The sequence below is a fragment of the Podarcis liolepis genome (genome assembly GCF_965112155.1).
Source record: "Podarcis liolepis genome assembly, chromosome: Z".
Classification (NCBI taxonomy): Eukaryota; Metazoa; Chordata; class Lepidosauria; order Squamata; family Lacertidae; genus Podarcis; species Podarcis liolepis.
Window position 1 is genome coordinate 16,278,573 of NC_139570.1, and position 27,665 is coordinate 16,306,237.

Genomic DNA, 27,665 nt, shown 5'->3' on the forward strand with positions numbered 1-27,665 from the left:
CAGCAGAACATGTGCAGCAACCATTCCCAGAGGTCCCCCCTTATTGCGCTAAGTACCCCCTCATATATATTTGTTAACTCAGTGCCTTCTGTAAAGTTTATGTCCTCTATGGGTTGCCATCTGTCCTCTTTTTCCAGGACGCATACTCTTTCATGGGTATGTAAAATGAGAGTTGTCATAGCAATCCATAGCTAAAAGTAGAAGTCAGCAAATGTGTCCTCTTTTTTGCTCTTTGAAATATGGCAACCCTTGAAAGGGAAAAAATAACATTTACTCACTCAGAATACTTTTTGAAGAGTAACAGATAATAGCAGCGTTGTTCAGGCAGGCTTAAAATGGTCTAGTATGGAGTCTAAAATGGAGTCAGAGCTGTGGCTTAGACTTAGCATATGTTCTACATGAGGTGAAAGAGCAAAGAGGAAGTGCCCAGACAGGTGAGGAGATTTTATATGGCTACACCCTCGCCCATCAGGGCACAATGGGAGTGTCTCTCAGAGTTCTCTCTAGCACTCTTACAGGGAAGCTATGTGAGATTCAGCTCCTATCATGTGCCTACCAGGGAGCTTCCAACACACATAAAAACACAATAAAACATCACACATTAATAGTAACAATCTGATCCAATATAAAAAGGTCACAATAACTTTAAAATAAACTTATATCAAATAAAGCAATATTCAATAATCTATTAAAATCTATTGGTAAATAGTAAAGTTAAACATCAGCAAATAATAATTAAACAGTTTACACTTATCAATTATAATAAAGAATGACTAATCTACAGTGGTACCTCGCAAGACGAATGTCTCGCAAGACGAAAAACGTGCAAGACGAAAGAGTTTTCCGTTTTTTGAGTCGTTCCGCAAGACGAATTTCCCTATGGGCTTGCTTCGCAAGACGAAACGTCTTGCGGTTTGTTTCCTTTTTCTTAAAGTCGCTAAGCCGTTAATAGCCGCTAAGCCGCTAATAGCCGTGCTTCGCAAGACGAAAAAAACACAAGACGAAGAGACTCGCGGAACGGATTAATTTCGTCTTGTGAGGCACCCCTGTATAATCAAGAAAAATAACAGCAAATCACAATACATAAAATTCCACAAAACATACAAAACCATGTAAAAGGATCAAATTGAGAAACAAGGACACACAACTTATAAAATATCCTTGCATTGTTGGTTTGACTGCATTGTAAATACCCCTCTTGTGGAGGGAAGGTACATTAAGAAGGGCCTCAGATGATCACAGGGTCCAGGTTGGTTCATATGGGACAGAGGCAGTCCTTGAGGTACTACAGTCAAGACTAGAGGGAAGTTGCTGCCTCAGGAAGCAGGTTTGTGGATACATTAAGTAGCAGAAGTTCACTTCCTACCCCAGCCATCCTTCTTAAGTCATTCACCTGTGTTGGAAGGCAGAGCTATGTAGGCTGTTCTGCTTACCAAACACCACCTAAGCTAGGCAGTTGCTTGGGGATTGTCTCATAACCAGAGTTAAAGTAAGATTCAACTGCCAGTCCAATAAGCTTCAGCATTATGGAATGGGGGAGGGAAAATGCCATCTTGCCTTTTGCCTCAAGCTCCAAAATTTCTTGGCTCAGCCCTAGTTCTTGGAGCACTCAGTCAAAGGTTCTATTTCTTAAATGGTCCAGGCTCTTCCCAATCTCCCAGCCCCCAAATGCCCCAGCTGGAGAAAGGAAGGGTTAACACCCCCCCCCCGTGATATAGTTCCATTGAAAGTTGCACCCATCTCTTGTGCTACTAAAAGCATCTCTTGATATAGTTGCTGTGGCGATGTGGTCTAAACCACTGAGCCTTTTGGGCTTGCCGATTGGAAGGTTAGCAGTTTGAATCTGTACGACGGGGTGAGCTCCCGTTCCTCTGTCCCTACTTCTGCCAACCCAGCAGTTCGAAAGCACACCAGTGCAAGTAGATAAATAGATACTGCTGTGGCAAGAAGGTAAACAATGTTTTGGTGCACTCTGGCTTCTGTCATGGTGTCCTGTTGTGCCAAAAGTCGTATAGTCATGCTGGCCACATGACCTGGAAAGCTGTCTGTGGACAAACGCCATCTCTCTCAGCCTGAAAAATGAGATGAGTGCCACACCCCAGAGTTGCCTTTAACTGGACTTCACCGTCCAGGGGTCCTTCACCTTTACCTAATCACACTATGAAAGTAACATCTATTTTAGCACTGAGGACACAGAGGTTTCTAAACTCCTCAGTTGGAAATATTTTGTTGATAAACAGATATGCATTTCTAAAATCCCCTTTAGTGCAGAGATCAGAATGAAATTACAGTGGTATCTCGGGTTAAGAACTTAATTTGTTCTGGAGGTCTGTTCTTAACCTGAAACTGTTCTTAACCTGAAGTACCACTTTAGCTAATGGGGCCTCCTGCTACCGCTGCGCCGCCGCTGCACGATTTCTGTTCTCATCCTGAAGCAAAGTTCTTAACCCGAGGTAATATTTCTGGGTTAGCGGAGTCTGTAACCTGAAGCATATGTAAGCCAAGGTACCACTGTATATTCAGGACAAAATCTCTCCAATTAGCACCATGTGCCTGAATATGTGATGTGCTGATTCTGATATAAGGAGCCAGAGAACTCAGATCAGGAGTTCTGTAAGGCAGGGGCAATTTTCCCATTCCCTGTGCTAGTGGGAGCCTCCAGCCAGAAGTGGGAAGATTCCCCCTCCCATACTTTATCTTTTTTCTCTATATACCTATTGCTTTAGGATAAATAAATAAATAAATATCTGTGTCGAGCCGGAATAAAAAAAGAATAACTGGGAAATAATGTCTCCATTCTGAGCTCTCCCAAACAATGTATTTAGGTTGTGAAGCAGTATTTAATGTCTCTTCTAGGCCAAAATTAATTACAGAAAATGAAATAATAATTCAAGTTCCAGAATTGGCTTTTTAGTATAACCAGTTTTTTGCGGAGTTGTGTTTTATTTTATTTTTTTGCTTGTTTCTCTCCCTCCCCTGTTCTTCTCAAAAGGAGTGTTTAAATACTCATTACAAGCATTGTGGGTCAAATGCATCCATGATTAATTTTGTCCATTTTGCTCCTTCCCTCTTTCTTTTTGTACTAAGTAGTGCTGTAATTGGCTCAATAATTTTTTTAATGCCTGGCATCTCTGTGTAATTTCTTCCCTTCTTTTGCAAAGAAATGCCTTTCCCCACCCACATCCGACCTCAAATACAAACCAACTCACTCCTGGGCCTTCTAAGGGGTTAAGAGTGCGATCAGGGAGCATAAGGAAGACGAGCTGTCTTCATACAACAGGCAGTGCTCTTATTTCAGATATTATTTTGGCCCTTATTTTGTGTTGGAGAAAAAAATCTGCTGTAAACATTCCCTTGTATCTGTATTTTCACACCACTTTCTTCCTCTCATTGCTGCTTCTACAGCTAACATCACAGACAGTGAATGCTATAAACATCACAGCTCCTTTTCAGATTTTTTTCTTCTTTTGACAGCCAGATAGAAGCGTTCAGGTAAACTTGCCATTTCTTCTATTTCTTCTGTGTCATTACTGCTCATACTAGACTCACTACTGCTTTATTGAGCCACAATTGTGTGTTAGCAACCAGGTGTTACTCTGTGCAGTCTCCACTCATAAGTAGTTCGGGAGACTGTGTCAAAAGATATTGTAGCCATATATCCTTGGCTGCAGAACAACCATTTGTTCTGGTGTGATGTCATATATCCTGGATTCTCACTGATGGATCTCACGAGGCTTTAAATATGAGCTCTGTTTATCACCTATCTATCTGTCTCTGATGTCTAGGCTGTGAGTGCCATTCCTTATGTAGCCAGAATGGCATCACCCATAAACATGAGGGAGGTACCAGCCATCTTAGGGCAACCTCAAGATTTTCAAAAGTACAAAAATCTTTAGCGGGGTTGGGGAATATCAAGAACAGCCCAATGAAGACAGAGTGTCCTACATGCCATGGAATGCTGACTTGCTGTTGAGAGACAATCCATTTAGCATTCAGTGAAGTTCACAAACATAAGGGCACCAGCCCTCTCCAATCCCCCCCCTCCAACTAGAGTTCCTTTTTACCTGTTGCTGCTAACAGTCATTCAGAGAGCTATCATCCAAGTTGTCCAGTTCTTTGATTGGTTTTCCTGGTATTTTGGTTGACTGCAGAGGCGTAGCATGGGGACATCACCCCAGGAAGAAATTCTGAAGGGCACAACTGGGCTGCAGTGGTCCCAAACGTGCCATGAGGTTGGGAGGGAGGTGGCTCCCTTTTCTGGCAGCAACATGCAGCACATGCATCTCTTGGGGGCCCTTCCCTGCCTATACATCCCCCTCTCTCTGCCTGCCCCCTTTGGCGTCTCAGGATAGCGAGCCGCATGCTTCTTGCACCATGCTTGGCCCTGCCACCATACACATTGGCCTACTGCTGCACTGGTTGGCCCCTTGGCTGCTCCTGCCCTGGGGCTGCTCCTGATTCACCTGGGAGCAGGGAGCTGCACACGCAGCAGGGTGTCTGCCGCCAGAGTGCCTGGCGTGGACAAAGAGGCACAGAGAAGAATGGCACTGGACCTAACGGTCAGGACTGGACCTTTATCTTTAAGAGTCCTTAGGTGGCACTGTGGTCTATAGGGTGCTTTACATGGTCCTCAGAACATTTCCAAAGTAAATATATACATGGTGTTATCTAAATCTGGGATCTGGCACCTTGTGGCCCTCCAGATGTTGTGTGACTGCAAGTACTATAAGTCCCAGCAAGCATGGCCAATGGTCAGGGATAATGGGTGGGTGTCTGTCAGGCATGCTGTGGTTCAGGTGTGGGAGATGGTTGGTAAGGATGGGAGTTGTAGTTCAGCAGCATCTAGAGCGCCAAAGGTTTCCCAAACCGGCTGTAGTTTCATCCCATTTGCAGATCCTGCATTTAGCAGGGGGTTGGACTACATGGCCTCCATGATCCCTTCCAGTTCTATGATCAAATATTTCATCCATTTGACCTACTTCCTACACCTGTGTGTATCCTTCAATCCCCTCAAGGTCCATCCCATATCTAGAAAGCAAGGGGCTTATGGTTTTAATGCTACCTGAGTCCATCCTTGGGGAATACATGAGCCTTACTCCACCGACAGAGATCTAAAGGGAAGTTTGTTCTCCGTATTCCCACTTTAGAAAAAGGAGTCATCAGTGGGGGATAAAAATCTGACAATGCAGTCATCTTATCCTCAAAAGACTGGACAATGGCACAAGCCATTTCGCATCTATTAGCAGAGAAAAGAGGAGAAAATGAGATCTAACTTGGCTGCCAAAAGCATTTGCCCTCCTCCTTCCTGTGTACATATCACAAAGACAATTCATCATTTTTCTGCACAGTTTTACAATAAAAAAAATCATCTGCTTTTGCCAGCAACTTCCCTCTATCCCCCACCCCCACCCCGATGCCCTCCCAGTTCTGTTGGCTGACAACATCTGTAGCAGCAGAGCTAGCATTTGTAAGACTGATATATTCAGTTTTTGAAAGCTGGACCAAAACATGTCCAAAAATATTGAATAGAACGGGTGTTGCACTCATTAATAAGCAACAGATCTTTTAACATTCATGGATAATTCTGTGTTAGGCTTACAAATACATTCAATGCAGATGCCAAACAACATTCTCTTGTAATTAGTGTTACCTGCAGTTGGATTTGAAATATGGAATTGTTATGCTAAGTGGGTACAGTGTTGTGCAGCAACTGCAGTACATAGGCAATAAACAGGGTGGTGTTAGGCGAGATAGGCTCTTGGAGTGAGAGATTTACACTTTATGCTCATGGATTTATCAGTCGGCATGCTTAGCTGAAATTTGTTCAAGGAAATTTGGTGCCAAGACTGGACAATGACATATGCTGTATGAGTTTTTTGCATTAATTTTTGTTCTTCGCTGCTGCTGTTAAAGTGGGTCCTTTCTTATCCTGCAGAAACTTGTTTACTGTGCTTATTCTCCTCTGACAAAGGAAGATGGTAGCAAAATTGATGGGAGTACTTCATTTACTAGAGAGCAACACCACCGAGACTGAACTTATCAAGGTGTCTGACTAATCACCGTCAGTGTTGGGGCTGAAAGACTCAGATTCCCTATCTACAGCTGAGGCCAGTAGATTGCTGAGACGGCACAGGAACTGTCCAGCCAAGCATCCATAGAGATGCGTCACTAGTGATATCCATTCAGTGTGAAAGGCACTCCTATTCCATCCTAGCTTAGATCTAGAGATTCATGATTTCTCCTCCAGGGCAGAATTCAGGCTATGAGTCAAGTGCTGTATCTTTTGGTTTGGGCTTCACTTCAGGCTTTCTGTTACCACTGCTGCTTTAGAAAACCAGGTTTGACTGTGGAGAGTCTGGAGCAAGAGGGTGTCTGTTTAGGACTCTGGAGGGCAGAGCATTCAAATGGGCTAAATCCTAGGGGCAATACCTTAAGAGACTCCACAACAAGCTACTGGGATCTATGATAGGATTCTCCTCCATGGCTGCAGCGTACATACTGTGATGCAAGAGGGGCCCTGTACGATTGAGTCTCCTCTTCTGATGATGTTATTTTTTAGTTAATAATAATAATAATAATAATAATAATAATAATAATAATAATAAAAAATTTATTATTTGTACCTCGCCCATCTGGCTGGGTTTCCCCAGCCACTCTGGGCGGCTTCCAACAAAGGTTAAAAATACATTAAAATGTCACACATTAAAAACTTCCCTAAACAGGGCTGCCTTCAGATGTCTTCTAAATGTCAGGTAGTTGTTTATCTCTTTGACATCTGATAGGTGGGCATTCCACAGGGCGGGCGCCACTACCGAGAAGGCCCTGTGCCTGGTTCCCTGTAGCTTTGCTTCTTGCAGCGAGGGAACCACCAGAAGGCCCTTGGCGCTGGGCCTCAGTGTCCGGGCAGAACGATGGGGGTGGAGACGCTCCTTCAGGTATACTGGGCCAAGGCCGTTTAGGGCTTTAAAGGTCAGCACCAACACTTTGAACTGTGCATGGAAATGTACTGGGACCCAAAGTAGGTCTTTCAGAACCGGTGTTATATGGTCTCGGCGGCCACTCCCAGTAACCAGTCTAGCTGCCGCATTCTGGATTAGTTGCAGTTTCCGGGTCACCTTCAAAGGTAGCCCCACGTAGAGCACATTGCAGTAGTCCAAGTGGGAGATAACCAGAGCATGTACCACTCTGGCGAGACAGTCCATGGGCAGATAGGGTCTCAGTCTGCATACCAGGTGGAGCTGGTAGACAGCTGCCCTGGATATTGAATTGACCTGTGCCTCCATGGACAGCTGTGAATCCAAAATGACTCCCAGGCTGCAAACCTGGTCCTTCAGGGGCACAGGACTAGGTATCCTGCCCACCTGCCCACCCCCTGTCCCCCAGTGTGACACAGTACTGCCTTTTAGTAGCCTTGTGCAGAGATTTGGTGAATTTGTGGGCAGGAATTGGGAGTGGTTCCTCCATCACCACTTTAATTTCCATCTTGCTGAACTGAATAATGTACCATTGGGGACCCTGTCTTTTGCAGATTTTACAGAGAGAACCTATGTGTATATAATGTGCATATTGACCATGTGGAAATCAGGGAAACTGGCCACAATTCTGTCCTCACCCTCCCACAGAGACATTCACTGGATGTCTGCATGACGCTACCAAGTACTATTGGTCTGTTTACTTCATGATTTTGGTTCTGACTAGCAGCAGGTCGCCAGATTCCATTGGTGTCTGGTATCCACTGGGACTGGTAGGGTGGAAGGCAGGAACCCCAAAAAGGAGGTGGAGCTAGGGACAGTGCCAAGCAGAAGCAATTAAGTCTTGTTTTGCTCTCACTCTCCTCCTGTCTATTGAGTTCTCCAGAAGTTCTCAGAAAGAGGAAACTGCCGCAGTTAGTCTTATCTCCTCGACTGGTTGCAAGGTCACCCACTTTGGGAAACACTGGACTATATGGAGATGATGAAATTGATGGCAAAAATAAGAGACGAAAAAATTGAAAGGTTTGTGGAAGAGTGGAGACGCTTTTCGGATTACCTAAGAAAATATTACAGTATAACTAAACCAAATTGCAGGCAGGACTGGAAATGAGAATAATAATAAAAAAAATGTAATGGAGAATATATGTTACAGAAATAAGTATTCTATCTAAGGCAGTAGATAAAATGATTTGAACAGAAACATCATGGAAGTGAGGATGGGAAGTCAAAATGCTAAGGGACTACAGTATGGAAACTGAATTGAATTTGTTAAATTGTATGAAAATCAATAAAAATCTATGATAGAAAAATCCTACACTGCCAGGACTTTTTCGGCCCTGTCTACAAGGCATCATTTTAACCAATGATTCCATAGATTAGACCAGTGTTTCCCAACCTTTTTTGGGCAAAGGCACACTTGTTTCATGAAAAAAATCTCGAGGCACACCACTATTACAGCCCCGTGACGTCAGCGCGCAGCGTCACGCCGGGAGGGACGCACGAAAGTGTAAGTTTCAATTTTTCCCCCTCCCCCTTGCCTTCCTTCTGTGCCAACCGCCAAAAAGCCAAGAATCGCGGGGCCGCCGGCGGAGGGGGGGAGGGCGAGCGGAGGCAGCGGCGAGCCCCGTTCCTCCCCATCCGCCCCATTCCGTGCAAGGAGCGCGAACAGGTGTGAGAAGGGGGTCAAACCTGCGGGTCGGCGCCGGGGAACCTCCAAGCTTTGGGGGTGGGGGGGGAGGAGGCAGCAAAGTGAGGCAGGAAGGAGAGCGCGGCTTGGCTGGGTGAGCTTTGACAGGGGCAGGGAATGAGAGCCGCGAGGCGGGAGCTGCGGACGGAGGCGCTGCCCGCTGAGCTCGCAGGCAGCCAGGCAGGCAGACGGCGAGAGCCCCACGCTGGGCGGCCTCTTCTCGCCGTCGCCGCCCCGCCTCTCGCCGCCCGACTCGCCCGCCTCCCTCCAGGCAACATCTCGCGGCACACTAGTGTGCCGCGGAACAGTGGTTGAAAAACACTGGATTAGACAAACCTTATGCACGCAAAGCAGGTTCTCAGTTGCTGAGCTCCGGGCCCTCCCCAGTACTATAGTCTCTCCTTAACGAACCGTGTGAGCACTTCTGCAAAGAAAGCCGTGCAAAACTCAGTATGTGGCTCAGAAAATGGCAGGGTTTTCCTCCCCCCTCCCCTTCTGTTTCCCCCAGAATAAAATGAACTGCTTCTGTGGGGAATGACAAACACACTTACAGTATGATTTGGATTGCAATCTACAAGATGAAAGGCCTTGATCTGTAGTAAGTTATGCATAGTGTTTGCTAAGTTATAGCATTTCATAATGGCACCGGTGTGAGTGCAGCCGTGGAAATCCAGTTTTCTCTCTAAATTAAAGAATGCTGCATGCAATACAAGTAACCACAGCAGAATGTAAATTCTCTTTCCCCGCCCCAATACATACCAAGAAAAGGGCCGATGGTTGAGTTATAAGAGACATTTGTGTGTGTGTGTGAACATATATCCACTAACCTGGGAATAAGCCCCATATAACAACAATGGAACTAGATTCTGATTAAACATACACTGCTAGTCCATTTATTTATTAATTCCTAAGCAAATCTGCCAAGAGGGAACCAGGGTCACAAAATAACAATCTAAGGGTGAAACTTGTTGTTTCTATTGAATGTGCAGGGTAGTGTTTTGTTTTGGTCAGAGCATAATCCATTGATAATTATTTAAAAATAATAATTTAACCGCATAAATTAAAATTATGGAGCAAAAAAGTTGGAGCGCTCTGTTTCAATATTTTAAATTAATTTTGAAAGAATACACTTTATCTTAAGGCTTTCTACGCCTAATCCCTCTTCAATAAAGTTTGGAGCAGCCCTGAAAAGAGAAAAGTGTTTAATTTAGGCTGAATATGGGGTGGGGATTCAATCAATATGCTGGCTTCTGAAAAAAAGAGAGAGTTATATCTCTCTCCCTCTCTGGCAAGATTGGCTGTGAAGGCTCATCTTGTAGCATTGGCTTTAAATAGCATCCCCATTTCGTCAAGAGAATTCCTAAGAAAAGCACTGCTGGATCTAACAGCCAAAGGGCAACTAATCAAACATCCTGTATACACAATGGCCGAGCAGATTCATAAGGATGACCATGCCTACAAACTGCACCTAATTCTGGCAGAAAATGAAAAAATTATAGGCTTTTCCTCTGTTTTAAAACAATTGTAAAAGTGATCCGCATGGAAACCTTTAGATGTTATCTGCATGCAGTTTTGCTGGCTTAATCCACTGTGGAAGGGCTCCTCCTCCTGCAAATTTCATCCACTTGAACCCAAAGGGGGAAAGTGGTTAAAGCTATTTTTGGATTCTGCACTGTAGTGAATAGAAAGCGTTGTTCTATACAGAGCGACTTGGAAATGGGAACCCAGACTGAAGCGGAGAGAACACAGAATGACTCAGTAATAGATCCAAATTCTAGGCAAATCTTGAGGTCCATGCACAAACCTTTCATATAGCCATCATGACCAGTACTTCTTGCTATAAATGTTATGATTGTTATATACAGTAATATTGTTGTGATTTTGAATATGGTTGTAAGCTGCTTTGCAGAGAAGTTTTCTCAAAAAGTGGGGCATAATTTCTTAAATATCATGAAAGGGAATTCAAGCAAATGAGTTGTGTAGTTTTTTTGTGTGTGTGCATGTCATGGAAACAAAGGCAAGAAGAACCACAATAACAGTGACAGACTGGAATGGTGTCTAATCTGGATCAAGTAAAAAACAAAAACAAAACTTGAGCAACATCTACATGAGAGATGAGGAATCTTTGGCCCTCCAGGTGCTGGTGGACCCCCATTTCCATCAACCACAGCTAACATGGCCAATAGTCAGGAATAATGAAAGCTGTAGCGACACCTGCAGGATCACATTCTCCATACTTAGCCAACAAAAATGTCTCATGACAATACCATCATCATACAGCCATGTTGGCTAGGGCTTATTATTTTTATTATTATTATTACCCTGCCCATCTGGCTGGGTTTCCCCAGCTACTCTAGGTGGCTTAGAGAATATATAAAACATAATAAAACATCAAACATTAAAACTTTCTGATACAGGGCTGTCTTCAGATGTCTTCTAAAAGTTGTATAGTTCTTTGTCTCCTTGACATCTGAAAGGAGGGTGTTCCACAGGGAGGGCACTTCTGTTGAGAAGGCCTTCTACCTGGTTTCCTGTAGCTTCGCTTCTCACAATGAGGGAACCAGCAGAAGATGGACCTCAGAGGAGGACCTTAGTGTCCAGGCAAGCGATGGGGGTAGGGATGCTCCTTCAAGCCATTTAGGGCTTTAAAGGTCAGTACTAGCACTTTGAATTGTGTTCAGAAATGCACTAGAAGCCAATGAAGATCCTTTAGGACCGGTGTTATATAATTCTGCCGGCGGCTCCCTGTCACCAGTCTAGCTGCCACATTCTGGATTAGTTGTAGTTTCTGAGTCACCTTCAAAGGTAGCCCCACACAGAGTGTGTTGCAGTAGTCCAAGTGGGAGATAACTAGAGCATGCTCCACTCTGGAGAGACAGTCCATGGGTAGGTAGGGTCTTAGCCTGCGTACCAGATGGAGCTGGTAAACAGCTGCCCTGGACACAGAATTGATCTGCGCCTCCATGGACAGCTGTAAGTTCAAAATGACTCCCAGGCTGCACACCTGGTCCTTCAGGGGCACAGCTATCCCATTCAGGACCAGGGAGTTCCCCACCTGTCCCCCACAAAACAGTACTTCTGTCTTGTCAGGATTCTACCTCAATCTGTTAGCCACCATCCATCCTCCAACTGCCTCCAGACACTCACACAGGACCTTCATCACCTTCACTAGTTCTATTTTAAAAGAGAGGTAGAGCTGGGTATCATCTGCATATTGATGGACACCCAGCCCAAACCCCCTGAGGATCTCTCCCAGAGGCTTCATTTAGATATTAAAAAAGCATCAGGGAGAGGATGGAACCCTGAGGCACCCCACAAGCGAGAACCCAGGGGTCTGAACACTCATCCCCCAACACCACTTTTTATGGGAAGTGTAGTCCAAAGCTACACTTGTTTGGCGAAGGCTGTTCTATCCTGCAAGATGGAGTGGGAAACCTTTTTCAGTCCAACAGCCCCATTACTTCACAGGCAAACTTCTGGATGTCTCATGCCAGCACTGGGTGGAGCCAGAGGCAAAAGTCAAGCAACAGATGTGACTCTTACCTTTGTACAATAGACTACATTCCAGCCACACAAAAGCCAGAGGCACCTATACATCTGCATAATCTCAATTCAGGCAAGCAAGAGGTATTAGCACACTACAAGACACATTACAACATCCTTCTTGTTCCCTGTAGCTCAAGCAGCTCATCACTCCAAACTACCTTTTGTGCAGCAGAAAACCCAAATTGCTGTTTGTTCTGATTTAGCATTAAAGAGAGGGTTTGGTGCGGAAAGCACGGTGTGTGTGTGTGTGTGTGTGTGTGTTCAGACACAGAGCTTTAAAAGCATAAAGTAAAAAGCATAGAGTAAATGTTAAGTGTGGATGGAACCTTAGACCTGCTAAGGCCCTCGGCACAAGCTGTTAGCTCTGCCAGAAGAGGACAACAAAGCACAATGTGGACTTGCACTCCCCCCCCATCAGCCCAGTCTTACTAACACTCTTAGTTCTTTCTTCCTTCATTTAAAACATTGCCTGCTAGATGTTTAAATGTTATCATGTTGTTCCTCTAGGCTAAATATATGTAACTCCTTTAATCTCAGTGGTAAATTCCTAGTTAAATGTTTTAAATAGATGCATTTAAATCAACAACTTGACACAAGTAACATTCATTTAGCATGTCAGGTCTCTGCTATTTCTAAAGACTTCTCTTTTTCCTCTTTTGAGTTTCATCATTTTGCCTTGTTTAAATGGCCTCTGTCTTAGAAATTGGATCTATTAATCTATGGTGTAATGTGAGGGTTACAATAATTATAGAGAGTGTCAATAGGGGATCTGTACAGGTGGAAATTCTATGGAGGTTGGGCAGAATTGCCATAGTGTAGATAAGCTCAGCTGCTCTGCAGTGTGGGCCTAAAGTCTGTATTGAAGATCTCTCAGGTGAGAGGTTATAAGATTCAGCAGAAGGTCCTTCAGTGATGGTGGAAATGAAGATATGCCACTGCCATAACAGATACACCACTAGAACACTCTAGATCCACTGGCACAGTGCCCTACCAGGGGAGAAATTCCACCAGTGAGGCTATAGCAACATAATGGCAGAAGTAGGATGGAGTCATGGATGGGATGCCGTCTGTGTGGGTCTGTAGCTGCCCTCCTTGCCTGTTTTTTGGCTGCTTATAAAAATAGTATTTCCCTTCCTAGCTGGATCTTGAGTCCTTTGCTCAGACGGACCGTGTATGCTCTCTGCAGGTGTTGTTCCTAGGGAGCTTTGTGGGTGCAATGTTTTTTTGAGCTCCCCTTCCTCCTCCGTGTGTGTACCGGTCTCCTAAAACAGTTTTTGAGAGCAGCACGAGATAATCCAAACTTGTTTCAAGGGTTGGTCTCTTAGGGGGAAGAGTGCCCTGCCCCACTGCTCTCAGCTTGTGTGCCCCCTGTCTTGCTTCCTTTTTAGAGCTCCATTGGGTGGAACTGTACGCCAGCTCCCTACTCCTTATTCTCAGTGCTGCCTCTGCAGGGTAGAAGGCATGGACAAAATCATTGTTTCTTCCTATCATTGGATCTGGTTCCACCTACTGTTGAGTTCCCTGCCTTCCTCACTAACAGTCCCAGTGAGCACCACCCACCCCTGTACTATGGTATTGCTGTGAACATTGTGATGCAAGGGTGTGTCTCCATCATGACTTCACTGGCTCCCTCTGTGTATCAGTGGCATGTGGGCATCACTGCTGACCCAGTCCCTAATTGAGGAAGGAGGCGTGTCTGTCATTTTAACATCTTTTTTTTTAATCTGCTTCTGTGCTTTCTCCCTCCGTTCTGGAGCTGAGCACACATTGGATAGGGCATGATGTGGCTGTGTGTCTATTCCTGCATAACTAGAGTAGTTTATGATTGCTCTGCCCTTCTATTTGCATGAGCCTTTATTTTGGTGTTCGGGGAAGAAATAATATTGTTGCACGCTACCCAACTTCTCCAAGCTGTGCAAGATTCCAGGGGTTCCAGGTGGTTACCCAGGGTTTGTGCTAATTAATCTAACATTTGCTAGGCCCAGGGATTATAGGTGTCTGGCACCCCATTTAACATCCCAATAAGAACACTTATTGGTCCAGGAATTCACAGTGGTCTGACACCCACAAACTCATAACACTATTTTTCTCCCTTTGTAGGGGAGGAACATGAAAAGAGAGAGAAGTAGAATGTGCAAAACACATGCTTAAAGGCATGTTGTTAAAAGTGGCTCTCCCCAGGGATTAGGCCTTGGGCTGATTAACCGTCTATGTCCTTTTAAATGTGGGTATTTTTTTGGGAGGGGGGATTATTGTTTTGTTTGTATTCTTATTATGTTCTTTATGGTTTTATTCTGTATTTTTATGCTGTGAACTTCCCTCAGATCTTCAGATGAAGGGCGGCATATCAATCAATCAATCAAAGTGATATACAGTGGTGCCCCGCAAGACGAAATTAATTTGTTCCGCAATTTTTGTCGTCTAGCGAATTTTTCGTCTTGCGAAGCACGAAATCCCATAGGAATGCATTGAAAATCAATTAATGCGTTCCTATGGTCAAAAAAAGTCCAAACAAAGCCAAATTTGGTACAACAACAGTTTATTAACTGCTCTTTAAAGTCACACATACTGTAAAGAGCAGTTCAAAAATTGAAGGGAAAATAAATTAACTTTATAAACAAAACATGTCTTTGTTTTTAGACAAAGAAAACAAAGTCGCGAGACGTTTTCGTCTTGCGAAGCAAGCCCATAGGGGAAATTCGTCTTGCGAGGCAAATCAAAAACGGAAAAACCTTTCGTCTAGCGAGTTTTTTGTCTTGCGAGGCATTCGTCTTGCGAGGTACCACTGTATAGTAATTAGGGTTCAATAGTTGTCACCCCAGAAGCTTACTTGAAGAGCTGTGTGGCAATGAGGCTATCTGACATTCTGACATCAATGTCCATAGTTAGGGATGGGGGAAGAAATTCTGTTTCCCCTTCCTGAAACAATAGGCGAAAGAAAATGCAGATGTCCTTGAAAAGCTGCACTGTTCTCAATTTTGAGATGCTCTTCTCCAGTCAAAATAAATGGCATGCAAGAATGCATTGTTTGGTAAGATTGCTTTAAAAAATATGCGCACTAGCCAAAGTTGCATACAAAGATGTGTATATTAGGAGGAATGTTTACTAAAATACTGGTGAATATTCAAAAGGACTGTTTATTTATTTATTTATTTATTTATTTATTTAAAACACAAATTGATGTGGAAATGTGGCAAACTGAACTGAAGATTGGACAAATAAGAAACTGGAAGTGAGGACCCAAAATTTGTGCATGCTAACATTTTCACCAGGGATGTGTTAATGATTCTGGAGGCCCTTTCCCAGGGCCATCTTGAGCACTGGGGTGCAAAGATCCGCCCAGCGCCCCCAATTTTTTGGGGGGAGGGGCAGGTCAAAGTTGTTGAGCGATAACTCCATCCTTACATTTTTGCGATCATGCAAAATGCAAGACACCATTAGGGGGCGCCACCAGATGCGTTGATTCAGCAAAAGAGAACAGAAATGAGCCATCGACCGCAATCACCTGAGGATTGCGGTTAAGAGCTTAGACAGCTTCAGCGGCGGGCGTCCTGGGTAAAGACGGCCCTGCCCTTTCCTTTAAATAAGATATGTCTTCACAATCACCTAACACAAACTAGTTACCCTTTGATACTATGAATGCATTCATAGGCCAGTGATCTTCCCCAGTCCTTCAGATGTATATTTAATAGTTTTGGCTAAACAAATAAACAATAATATCTGTAGTAGTGTGCATTTGCTGGAAAACCTGGAATTGTAAACTGCAATGACTGCAAGTAAAGAAGCAGAATATGGCAGTTAATGTATCCTAATATATATCAAGCACAAGGTTGTGCTGTTGTGCAGATGTTCCTTCCTGTTGCTGAAGAATGGTGTTAATCCAGCCACAGATTCATTTATGTACATTCTGGTGAAGCTGTCAGCTATAGAATATTGACTAACAGTGTGGTTTAGGTAAGGGAAATGAAAAGTCATTTTGGCTGGCAAAATCAAATCTGTGGAGATAGGAAAGGCTGTGCAGTGGAAATGAAGAGAGGACAGTAACAATTGTGCTGAACAGGGAAGATGAAGGCCAGTGGGAAGAGATCTGAGGGACTAGAAAGAGATCTGAAGGCTAGAAAAGTCAGGATCTGAGGGACAGGTGGGTGGAGCAGGCACTGACGAGCAAAAGAGAGATTAAATTGAAACCTGGAGGAAAGATACTCACATAGGGCCTATTACAGGGATGGGGAACCTGTGGTCCTCCAGATGTTGTTGGGCTGTAGCTGCTGTCAGCCCCAGTCAGCAGGCCAATGGTCATGATGGGAGTTGCATCAACATGTGGAAGGTCATAGGTTCCTCATCTCTGGTCTAAAAGAATAATATTTTACACTGGAGAACCAAAGGATCAGGAACATCCAAGAGGTTGTGCTGAATGAATTTCATCTGAGGTTGTGTACTTCTTTTTTCCTACCTTGGTTTACAAATGATGCTTATTCTTTGAATTTTTTTTTAAAAAACCACATCTAGGATATAATCACAGACAAATAGTGTCAGGGAGTGTTAGAAGAAGCTGATGGGATTGCATCTGAGTTCTGGGAAAGGTTGAGGACAGGAAGGTTAACATCTTTCATAAATGTTGAATGATATCTCTGATCCAAAGGACATTTGAAGAGTGAAAACAGCAGAGTTTTATATTGGTGGAGGAGAGAATTAGCTTGAGGCACTGGAAGGACAACAGAGAATGGATTTTCAATCTGTCGTAGAAGGAGACTTATTAAAGAGTAATCTGCAGAATACAGAATGAGATTTATTTCTGTTGATATGGAAACCATTTATGGATTATGTTCATGAAGGGGAAAATATTATATATAATATATAGCAGAAATGATATATGGGCATTGACTTGAGTACCCGGGCTTGCTATTTTTCCTTGCAAAAGGAACCATAACCTTCAAGACGTTTCCCCATTTGTTTACTGGAACACTTTAGTAGCCACTCTATATGAGAATTTGGGTTTTGTTGTACAATAGGATCTTTGAAATGGACTTTGGTGGGCTTGCCCTGATTGTGGAAATAGGCTAAAGTGAGCATGAGATGCAAAAGCTATGATATGTTACTAATGGCTGTTAACTATATTTACAGGGATGGTTATTGGGAATTGGGAATGCATCCTGAGTGCATCCTACCTGTTTGCCCTTGATGTTCCTTATCAGATATGGTTTTCTGACAGTTGAGGAGCTCTGCCTTTTCAAACAAGCTGTGCATCAGAGTTTGGTGGAGGTGAAATTTGTCCACCATGGAATGGTTGGGGAGGGCAGAAGTGGGTGAGAGAGTGGGTAAAAGATGGAGGGAGGGAGGGAGAGAGAACATACATCAGCATACAGGCAGGAATCAAGTCACAAGTGCATCCCTCTAGCAATACAATAAGGCTCAGTGGATCCATAAGGCAAGACAGGACCAAAACAATGTGGGGCATCTTTGCTAGTCTCAGGTACATCATCCTCCCCATCCGGATTTGGGTCTGAAAGCCCAAGGGAATGTGTGAGTGTGTTTGAGAGTAAGTTGTAAGCAAGCATAACATTGCACAACATCATTGCTGGCTGCAAGAATGTCTGTTGAAGCAGCAGCCTTAGATTCTAATTTGCCAGCTTTGTGGAGCTTGAGCCAACATAAGATAGCCTTAACCAATGTTGAGAATGCTTTGATTGATGGAATTGGTGCTACTACAGGTGGTGGTGCATAATACCCATTCTACATTTGATCATTTAGTGTGGCGGCACCTGCACATTGGAACTCCCTGCCTATTGAGATCAAGCAGCTGGCTTCACTCTGCTCTTGTCAGCTAGAGACATTCTTGTTTAGACAAGCCTATCCAGATGCTTAGGACATTTTGAAATAAATAAATGTGTGCTTTCTTTGACAAGCCTGAAAACAGTTGAGCAATAGTTTTCATAAAAATGTTCCGGTGACTTTTTTTTAAATCAGATTTGGTTAAAATTTGGCATCTCCATAAACATCATCAGGTAGAATATGTATACAAAATTCCAGGTTATTAGCTCAACAGGTGACATTTTTTATACACGATCCTTGAGATTTAGAGTGGTGGAATACCCTCTCCTTTTCTGCTACCCTTCTTAACTAAAGACGAAATTCCATGTCCCTTTAATGTTGAACTGTTGGTAGCAAGGAACATAGGGCCAAGTTAAGCTATTAGTCCACCTGCCTCAGTATGGAGTGGCAGTATTTCTCTAGAATTTCAAACAGGGTATCTGTCCAAACCTCACATGGAAATGCCAAGAACTGAAACTGGGATCTTTTGCATGTAAATCAGATGCTCTATGACCCTGACCTATGACCCTTCGTCAACTATAGCTTTTCCTCAGTATGATAACATATTGTAGTACAATTATATTTCCTCGGTATATTTGACCATGATATCCTGGCTTGTAAATCAGGGAAGGGAATTCTATTGTAGAGACACTAAATAATGAATGCAGCCTATAGAAGGCCAAGTATTCAGGGGGAGATGATTGTTGTTATCAGGTAATGATCCTCGTTGTGAAAACAGGGATCTGGCAAGCATGCATCTCTTTCCCTTTGTATAATGTTGGAGACAAATCTGTTTTTAGGGGCTGGCCTAGGGTTGGTGAGATCCTGGCATCCATCATTTCAGTTTGCTCAGAAGCATAAGCAATGGTTTGATGAGGTGGGAGGAAAGGGTCACACACACACACACACACACAGAGAGAGAGAGAGAGAGAGAGAGAGAGAGAGAGAGAGATAACGATAGCAAGATCATGTTAGATGTTGGACAAGGCCTGTTTTAGTACATAAATAAACATCAGTACTTGTCAATAGATTGCTGCTGTGGCAAAGGGTTCAATTCATATACAGTTGACAACACATTTCTCACGGTAAGCCCAGATACGGAGAACCAGAGTTTGTTTTTCCCCTCTGAAAGCTGGCTTAACTTTGCATTTAATGCATATTACATGTAAATATTAGTGGTGCCACCCTGACTGCAGCTAGGTTTGCATTGACATGTGGCAAGAGCTTCTGGAGATGGTTCTGCATTTGTGGAATGCCCTGTCTGGTGAGGAGTGCTTGTCTCCTTCATTACTGGCCTTCAGGATAAATTTAAAAGTCTTTCTGTTGGTCTTCATGCACTTAAAAAGAAGAAGAGCTTGCATTTCAAAGGGTGCCTAATGGCCAGAAAGAATCCTACACATCTGTTTTTTTAAGAACCCAACCTCTGACTTTCCCATAACTCTCTATGTTCCTGCATTCTCACTCTCTCATGCTCTAGTGTGAAAGGCTTCTCTCAGCCTCAAACTTTTCTCCCTAAAAAAAAAAAAAGAGGGGAAAAAAGATGTGGTTTCCTTTTAGGAAGTCAGATATAAATTAAAGACATTTAGATGGAAACTTTGGATAAGACACTGCTTCTTCTCTCATACACTTTAATTAAGATTTTATTCCTCCATCTCTTTTCAAACTAGTATTTTTTTTAAAAAAGTATCACCATATCCTACCCTGAGAATCGTTTATTCATTATCTGAGCCAGAACCCATGGTGTGGAACCAAAAATTTATGAAAATCTATATAGCCCATGTCATCTCTGCATTTTCATTATATCAGTTTTTCAAAAAAATCAAAATAGGATGTAACACACTCAAATCCCATACGGTTCTGCCCTGTTACTTCATTACAATATATGCAGTTAACTTAGGTACTTCTGACATTGGCTGCTATTTGTGCCATCAAATTTATTGCTTGCTTTAGAATGGGCAGCTCAATGGTCTTCTCCAGTGATTTGTAACGTTGCAGCAAAAAAATAAAATAGAAGAATGGGCTTTTGCGTGGAAGTTGATGCCTAGACTCTTAAGTCATTATTTCCAAAATCTGAGATGCAAGCAACTTTACTGCTGTATATTCCCATTTCCCACAATGCAAAGATGTTGGAGTCAGTCATCTTCCAGCAGATATATATGTACCCATTTTTGTGAGTGGGTTCAACCCATTTCCTGCTGCCCTCCTACCCATCAGGCCTGGTGTAAAAAACAAATAAACCCTAGGTCTTATTGCAGGGCTTGGGAAACTTTTCCAGTCCAAGGGCCACAATCCCTTCTGGACAATCTTTTGAGGGCCACTGGGTGGGGCCAAAGGTAAAAGTGGGCAGTGCAACTAAGATAGCTTTTACCTTTGTAAAGTAGGCTAGTTTCTGCACACACTCACGCAGCCCTCCATCCAGACAAGCTAGAGGCATCATAAATGTTCAAGGACATATTCTAGCCAGGCAAAAGAATTTCTGGGATGCAGAACAGGGCCCTTGAGGGGTGTGGCCTGGAGGTTGTTCTGAGGGCCATAGAGAGAGGCCTTTGGGGGCTGAAATTTCCCATCCATGTTTAAGAGGCAAGTAGCAAGTTGTGGGGTTCTTTACTCAACCCACTGTTGTCAGAAAATACCCCCTGCCACTTATACCCAGGTTTAGTACTATGTGAGATACCCTTCCATGTTTTTTCTGACCCGCGCTGCTTGTTTTCACATCCAAGCAATGCATTCACAGCACAGTCCTATGCCTATTCACTCAGTAGTCAGTCCCATTGTATCCAGTGTTTCTTGCACCCAAGTAAAAGTGCACAGCCCTTTATATGTCTTCTTGTTTTGGAGGAAGAAAAAACAACTCCTAAACTACTTTCCCCAGAGTGATCCTCCTCCTTCCCTTTTACTTCCATCTTCTCCTGAATTTGTCTTTACTTTTATTTATTTATTGTAAACACTTTATATATATCTCCCTTCAATCATATATCCAGGGAGATTTACAACAGGATTGAAACAATTAAAAGGTAAATATGAAAAACATGGCAAGCTTGTGATGTAATCCCCCAACCAGGCATCAACATTAAAAAAAAAGAAAGAGAAAATACATGAACAGCATTTGGAAATTTTATTACAGTTTTGTCAGCTGCTTTGTACTCTTTGCTTTAGTATCCACAAACTGGCATTACTAATTTAATATCACCACTTGTTGTCTTGCAATCTTCAGGGTTACCGATTAATTCCAGCTCAAATTGTCACTGGGCTGGACTTGCTTTGTTTTTAATTAGTGCTGTGCTGAAATCTGTCCTCTGGTTTCTTGTACATTTTCTTCCCCTGTGAAAGAGGCGTTGATTTTGCTGCCTCATTCTCAGGACACTTTACAATTTCTTCAGAATTTTAGTTGGGTGTGAAGTTTTGAGCTTATATCAAGGGTGGTAAACCTGAGGCCCAGGGGCCAAATGTGGCCAAACTTACCCCAGGCCACCCCCTTCACTGGCCCCTGAATGTTTTTGCCCGGTTGGAATGCGTCCTTGAACTCTGGTAAGAGTACTGTATGTGAATGTGTGTGGAAACTAGCCTGTTGCACAAAGGTAAAACTGCATCAGTTGCTCTGTCCACTTTTGCCTCTGGCACCACCTACCACTGACATGCGCCCCCACCCCCAAAGGTCACCCAGATGGGAATGAAGCCCTCAATCTAAAAGAGATGACCCACATCTGGCTTACATTTTCATCATTTCAAGGTGGCCAAGGGAACTGCATTTTTTCTTTCTGCCCAATGAACATTTCTCCAACAAGCTGTCCACACTTCTTGATTACAAATACAAACAAAATGCATCAGGAGTTACCTCATTACATCTTCCCCGGGCTTTGACTGAAGTGCAGGCACCTGGGAAGGCTGCAGAACACAGACCGCTGGTGAGATAAATTGCAGAATGAAAGAAAGGACTAGGGCCAGGCTACCCATGAGGGAAAGGTGAGGCAACTGCCATGGGTGGCAGAATCCACAGGGACAGCAGATCTGGCCTCCAAAGAATGCGCTGTCTGCCACTGCTGTTGCCACAGTGGCAACAACAACTGCAGCACACTCCTTGGAGGCCAGATCTGCTGCCTCCTTGGCAGCCTCCCCCAATGCTGCCTCTACAACGGCCTTTCAGCAAATAGAAGGCCCTGCTGGTCTCCCAACACCCACTGGCTGTCCTCTGGGTCTCCTGGGCTTTGAACCCACCTGACATGATTCAGAGTGGGCCCCTTTCCAGTTCAACCATTGGGTAAGGTTGATCCCCCCCCCCCATTCCTAATGTGTATCTTCACTCAACCCTTCTTCCCTGGCAGCAGGGGGCACCATTTTGTGGTTGGCTTAGGCGCCAAAATGTCTTGGGCAAGCCCTGGAAAGGGCATTTACAAATATACCTCAGTCGCATCAAAAGTAATGTGCACATGACCAAAATTCTGAATAAGAATTTCACGAAAAGTTTATCTCTCCTTTGATAATTTTCTGAGACAGTTTGTTTTCTCATTTACGGGTGGAAAAACTTGACAGATTTGCCCATCCTCAGCATCACCTCCGTAGCAGGATTGCTGAGATCAGTCTCATAGTTTATATTTTTAAAGTCCCATAATTTAAGCATTGAGCTCCCCAATAAATGAATAAAAATCACACAGCAGAGCAGAATGAAAAGTCATCATTCAGACACCCCTCTCTTCATTACAAACTGTTCTAATCTCAGCTAGAGATGAATAAATCTGTCAGTTTTGGTTTCTCTCAGTTTCTTATTTTTATGTTCTGAAGTTCAGTTCTCCCCATTTCTGCATCAACTTGTTATTTTCTATTTCAAATGTCTTCATGAAAATCCATGCCAAATATCTCCCCCATCGCTAATATTACCTACAATATGTGGGATGAGGGCAGACATTTCCAAACACTGAGACAAGAGACTAGAGCTGAATGGGTCATTTTGAAGAAAGCCTGTGTGTCAATATAGGTCAATAGGATGCACTTGTCACAGAAGGAATCCGTGCTATTGACATCAGTTGACAAGAAATCCTTCTTCAGCTAAAAACTGCAGTGAGTAATAGCAAATTCTGGCCCCTACCATACAAGTGGGCTCAACAACCCCCCTCCTCAAATTACTTACAACTGCATAAATTACTCTGCTTCTCAGTCAGGTTTTCTGTGCACTTGCTCCCATAGGAGACAGTGATCAACCTATGTCGCTTTAGAAGAAGATTAACCAAATGCATAGAAGATAAGGCTATCAAAGGCTGCTAGCCATGATGGTTATGCTCTTCCTCCATAGCCAGAGGCAGTAATGTGTCTGAATACTAGTTGCTAGAAACCACAGAAGGGAGAGAGTGCTGTGCTCAGGTCCTGTTTGTGAGTTTCCCAGAAGAGGCATCTTATTGACCTCCATAGGAACAGGATTCTGGGCAAGATGAGCCATTGGCCTGATCCAGCATGTACACATGATTCTGAGAAGGGCCATACATCAGTAGGAGAGCGCATTCTTTCCACTTAGAAGGTCACAGGTTCAATCCCTGGTGTCTCCGGGGTGTGTGTGCAAATATCCTTTGCCCAAAACTCTGGTTAACTGCCACCAGTCAGTATTAACAATGCTGAACTAGACAGACCAATGGTTTGACTTAGTATACAGTGGCTTCTTTTGCCTCCAGTGAAGACATGGGTGCATGCTGACAGTGCAGTCTCATGCACTGCAACCAATGGAGGTATGGTACACTGGCACTGTTTAAGGCAGTTATGCCTCTCCTAACGCCTCAATTTCCAGCTCTATAGTGGTTTGCAGTTTCACTTGGCAACCAGAGTCGGTTATTAGGTTGCCCAATAGATCCCTCCCCAACACACATTATTGAAAGCCAGGACTGGGCAATTTGTGACCTGCCAGATATTGTTGGACTTTGACTCACATAAGCTGCAGCCAGAGCAGTAAATGGTTGGGGGTCAGGGGCCAATGTGCAGGTAGAGCGTCTGCCTTATATGCAGAATATCCCAGGTTAATTTCCTGGCATCTCCAGCTAGGACTAGGAATGTTCCCTATCTAAAACATTGAACAGCCACTGATAGCACTGTGTGGACAATACTGAGGTAGATGGACCAATGGTTGTCAGCTTCCTGTGCTTCTATGTTGTCCAGCAATTCCTGAAGGGCCACAGGTTCCCCACCCTTCTTGTAAATAAATCACACTATGGCCTTTAGTTAACCCCAATTGCTATGCCCTGTGTGTGTTTATTCCAGACATATGCTTCATTTCATACAAGCACTGGTGTGGTCCTCTGGTGGAATTATGTAGCAGGAAAGGGACTCATGACTGCCTTGGCCTGGCAGTGGCATCTTAAAAAAAAAATTGTCTTCCTTCCTTTTGCAGCAACATAAAGGATGACACCAGCTGTGCGGAAATTGAGAGTTGGGTCCCTAGCCTGTCATGTTTTGCAGTTCATCCCAAGTAAGTGCTAATAAAAGCTTTATCTCTTCCCACACCATGACATATTTTGTTTATGTCACTCATTTTACAGAGAAGCTCATCTTCAGAGTTCTAAAAAAATGTTATTTGGTACTGTTTTATATTATACTGTTTTCACTATAAATCCAGACCATGTAAAGCTAGCGTGCTTCCCATAGCAACCACGGGAATATACACTCAGACTGCCTTTACTTACAAGGAACACCCCCCCCCCTTCCCTGGTCCCTGTCCCTAGTAAATCAATGACCCTGTTTTTGCCTTATTAATATTGTTGCACGCCAGCCCAAGATTCAAGGCATTCCAGGTGCTTACCCAGGGTTTGTATTTCCTTTTGTAATAAGGCACCACAAAGATTGTGGTGTTTTTACGATATATGGTTTATTTACACACACATATATATATATAACCTGAGCCTATGATGGAGGGGTTCACAGGGTTACCCCCCCCCCAAAAGGGTCTTGTTGTCCCATAGCTGCAAACAGAAATCAAACATTGCACTCTCTCTCTCTCTCTTCTCTCTCAGTTCCCAGTTTGCTACTTTGCTTCTAGCTCACATCATTCCAAACTCTCTGACCTCAACTCTGCCTTTGTCCTTCTAAATAACTGCAAGCTGTCTTACATAGAGCCCCTTTCCTTTGGTCCCCTTAATGGCCCATCACCCAGGCAATCACCACAAAAGGAAGCTAGCTTGGCTTCTATTTTAACACTTGCCGGATACAGGGGTTAGGAGGGTCTCTGCATATAGTCATAACAATATGTTACTCATTCTGAAGAGTAGTGGATGGCATGGTGGGGCCATGATGTTCTGACCTGCCAGCTGAGTCACTGCAACTCATTGGGAAGTAGAGGGGGAAGTGGTGTGTTTTGTAAAAGCACTGGGAGGAGAACTCAACTTGTGTGTTTGCACCAGGTCAACCTCCCCACCACCAGTCCCTCTCCTTCCTGGTAAACAGCAGTGACTTAGTTGTGAGGTGAGGGTCACTGACTCACTGCCTGAGTTGCTAGGATTGTCATTCCCCATCAGCTCTCTTCCCAGGGTGGATGAGTTAACATTCAAATTTATTTATTTATTTTAAAAAATTACTTATTCCTTCATATTTTGTGCTGTACGTTTTTGCTTAACAGAGAAGCCTTGAGGGATATAAAGATGAGTAATTTTCCCTCGCTATCCAACAAAGAACATGTGAGAGAATTCTAGCATTAGAACTACCGTTCCAAATTGCTAGACCCCTCCCATCCTCAGGTCAAGCAACCTAGCCAATTTAAATGGGTGAGATGAAAGAGAGAAAGACAAAGGCTGGTTTGAAACAAGGGGCTCTTTTATTTCTTTTTAATAACATAGACAGCTTTCTAAAGCTAACATTTTAGGGTATATAAATTCAGGAACAATATACTGTTATGAACAAAGTGCTAAATGGATCCATCATTATTCTGTGCCTCTCTCTTTCATACCAGCAGCGCTTAAAGGTGTTTCCATGCCTGGCAAACCAGCATCATTCAGAATGAGTCTTTTGTAAACTTGTTTCTGGGACAAAGTGGAGGATGAGCTCCAGATAAGATGAGGGGACAGAAGCAAGGAAGGAAGAGGAGGAGGAGGAGGGAGGAGATAGTTCATGAAGGTAAAAAACGGGGGGGGGGGCGGATTGATGGATTCCAGGTGTCTCCTGTCATCTATCCCAGCTGCCAAATATTACTATGGAGCAGTAGTTGTATCTTACACAACTCTCAAGTGATTTGTACATCCAGGAGAACTGATCCAGCAGTGACATACTGTGCATGCAAGCAACAGGAATACAGTAATAAAATCATTAAAAAGGCCTGCTGGATTACAGCAAAAGTCTTAGCCCAGGGGTCATCAATCCTTGAGTGCCCCCTTCTGCCTCCTTGATAATGAGGTGGTGTGGGAAGTTACCTTTTTCTTCCTTTGAAAGAACTTAAGAGATGAAAGAGGAACAAGGAAAACTGACTTCCTCTTTCAACTCTTTGTTCTTTTGAAGGCTGAGATTAATTCTACTAAATCTGACTTTTATCCAGAACCCTTGGAAAAATGAAATATGTGCGCACATGGTTTTTCTCTCTCTTGTATCTGTGTCCAGAAACAAGTCGGATGCAAAAGACAAGCTTATACAGTATAAGTGTTTTGTAGCTATATATTGAACCTGTCTAAGGGCCAAACTAGATGTGACATTATTCTGGCCTTTACTAAATAAATAAATAGCTGGTAGAGTCTTTGAGTCCAAATGGAGGGATAATTGTCACCACCATCATGGGCTTAATCTGAATCAGGCGGCTGGTCTGTGACCGTATTAATAAATTCATTCATTCAATCTGAATCAGTGTGGCCTAGGCACTAGCTATTCTCATAGTAAATACCCACCATGATAAAGAGAAAAGGTTGAAAGATAGTGTCGTGGACCCCTCCACCAAGATGTTGCATGACTTGGCATATCCTGACCAAAGGAATGGAGGAGGAATGAGCAGGAGCAGGAACAGAAGTGAGGCTTAAATATGAGTACCGAAAGGTGGAGGAGAGAGGTTGTTTACTGATGTCTCTAGATGCCAGAGAGGAGGAATTAGACTTACCAGCTCTCGAGTCCCAACAGGGAGGTGAGAAGGACTTCAACCAGCCAAAGGGAGTTGCTGAACAGGAGGAGAAGGTGGCGGAGCTGGAAGCAGAGGAGCAGGACGCAGTTTTGTCACTGAGAACCAAACACTGCCTTTGTAGGTGGGATTAGATGTACCCACTAAGATGGAGCCTGCTTGGGCATGCACAGCAGGCTCACCCCATCACATTTTCATTCATCCTCTCCCCTAGCATGGAAGACGAAGAACAGACTCCATTTGAGGATCTCTCCCTCATTACAGTCGATCAGGTATATGAAGACGAGCAGCAAAGTCAGTCCTCAGGGAATGTGCAGGCGACCTTGGAACGGACAGCTCACGGAAGAACCCCGACCAAACCTAAGAGGAGGCGTGTAGTGGTGATAGGGGATTCCCTACTGAGGGGAACAGAAGCAGTGATCTGTGGGCCTGACAAGATGTCTCGGGAAGTGTGCTGTCTCCCCGGGGCTAAGATCCAAGATGTAACTGAACGACTGCAAGGAATCATAAAACCCACTGACAAATACCCCTTCCTCTTGGTTCATGTGGGAACCAATGACACTGCAAGCAATAGCCTCCAGAA

The 27,665-nt window shown here is 43.7% G+C and overlaps 2 long non-coding RNA genes across 3 annotated transcripts in view; one reads left to right on the top strand and one right to left on the bottom strand.

Annotated features, from left to right (window-relative positions):
• The window catches only part of LOC310698116, a 54,678-nt gene extending 27,917 nt beyond the window's left edge, over positions 1-26,761 (top strand). For both annotated transcript variants that reach the window (XR_014521330.1, XR_014521331.1), the window contains exons 2-3: positions 24,386-24,463; positions 25,937-26,761. This is a non-coding gene — a long non-coding RNA (uncharacterized lncRNA). The remainder of the gene's footprint in view (positions 1-24,385; positions 24,464-25,936) is intronic.
• LOC310698117 lies at positions 84-13,722 on the bottom strand. Its single transcript, XR_014521332.1, has 4 exons — positions 13,582-13,722; positions 8,995-9,082; positions 5,063-5,236; positions 84-248 (listed from the first exon to the last, which is right to left on the bottom strand). It is a non-coding gene; the product is annotated as an uncharacterized lncRNA (long non-coding RNA).
• Positions 26,762-27,665: the final 904 nt, after the last annotated feature.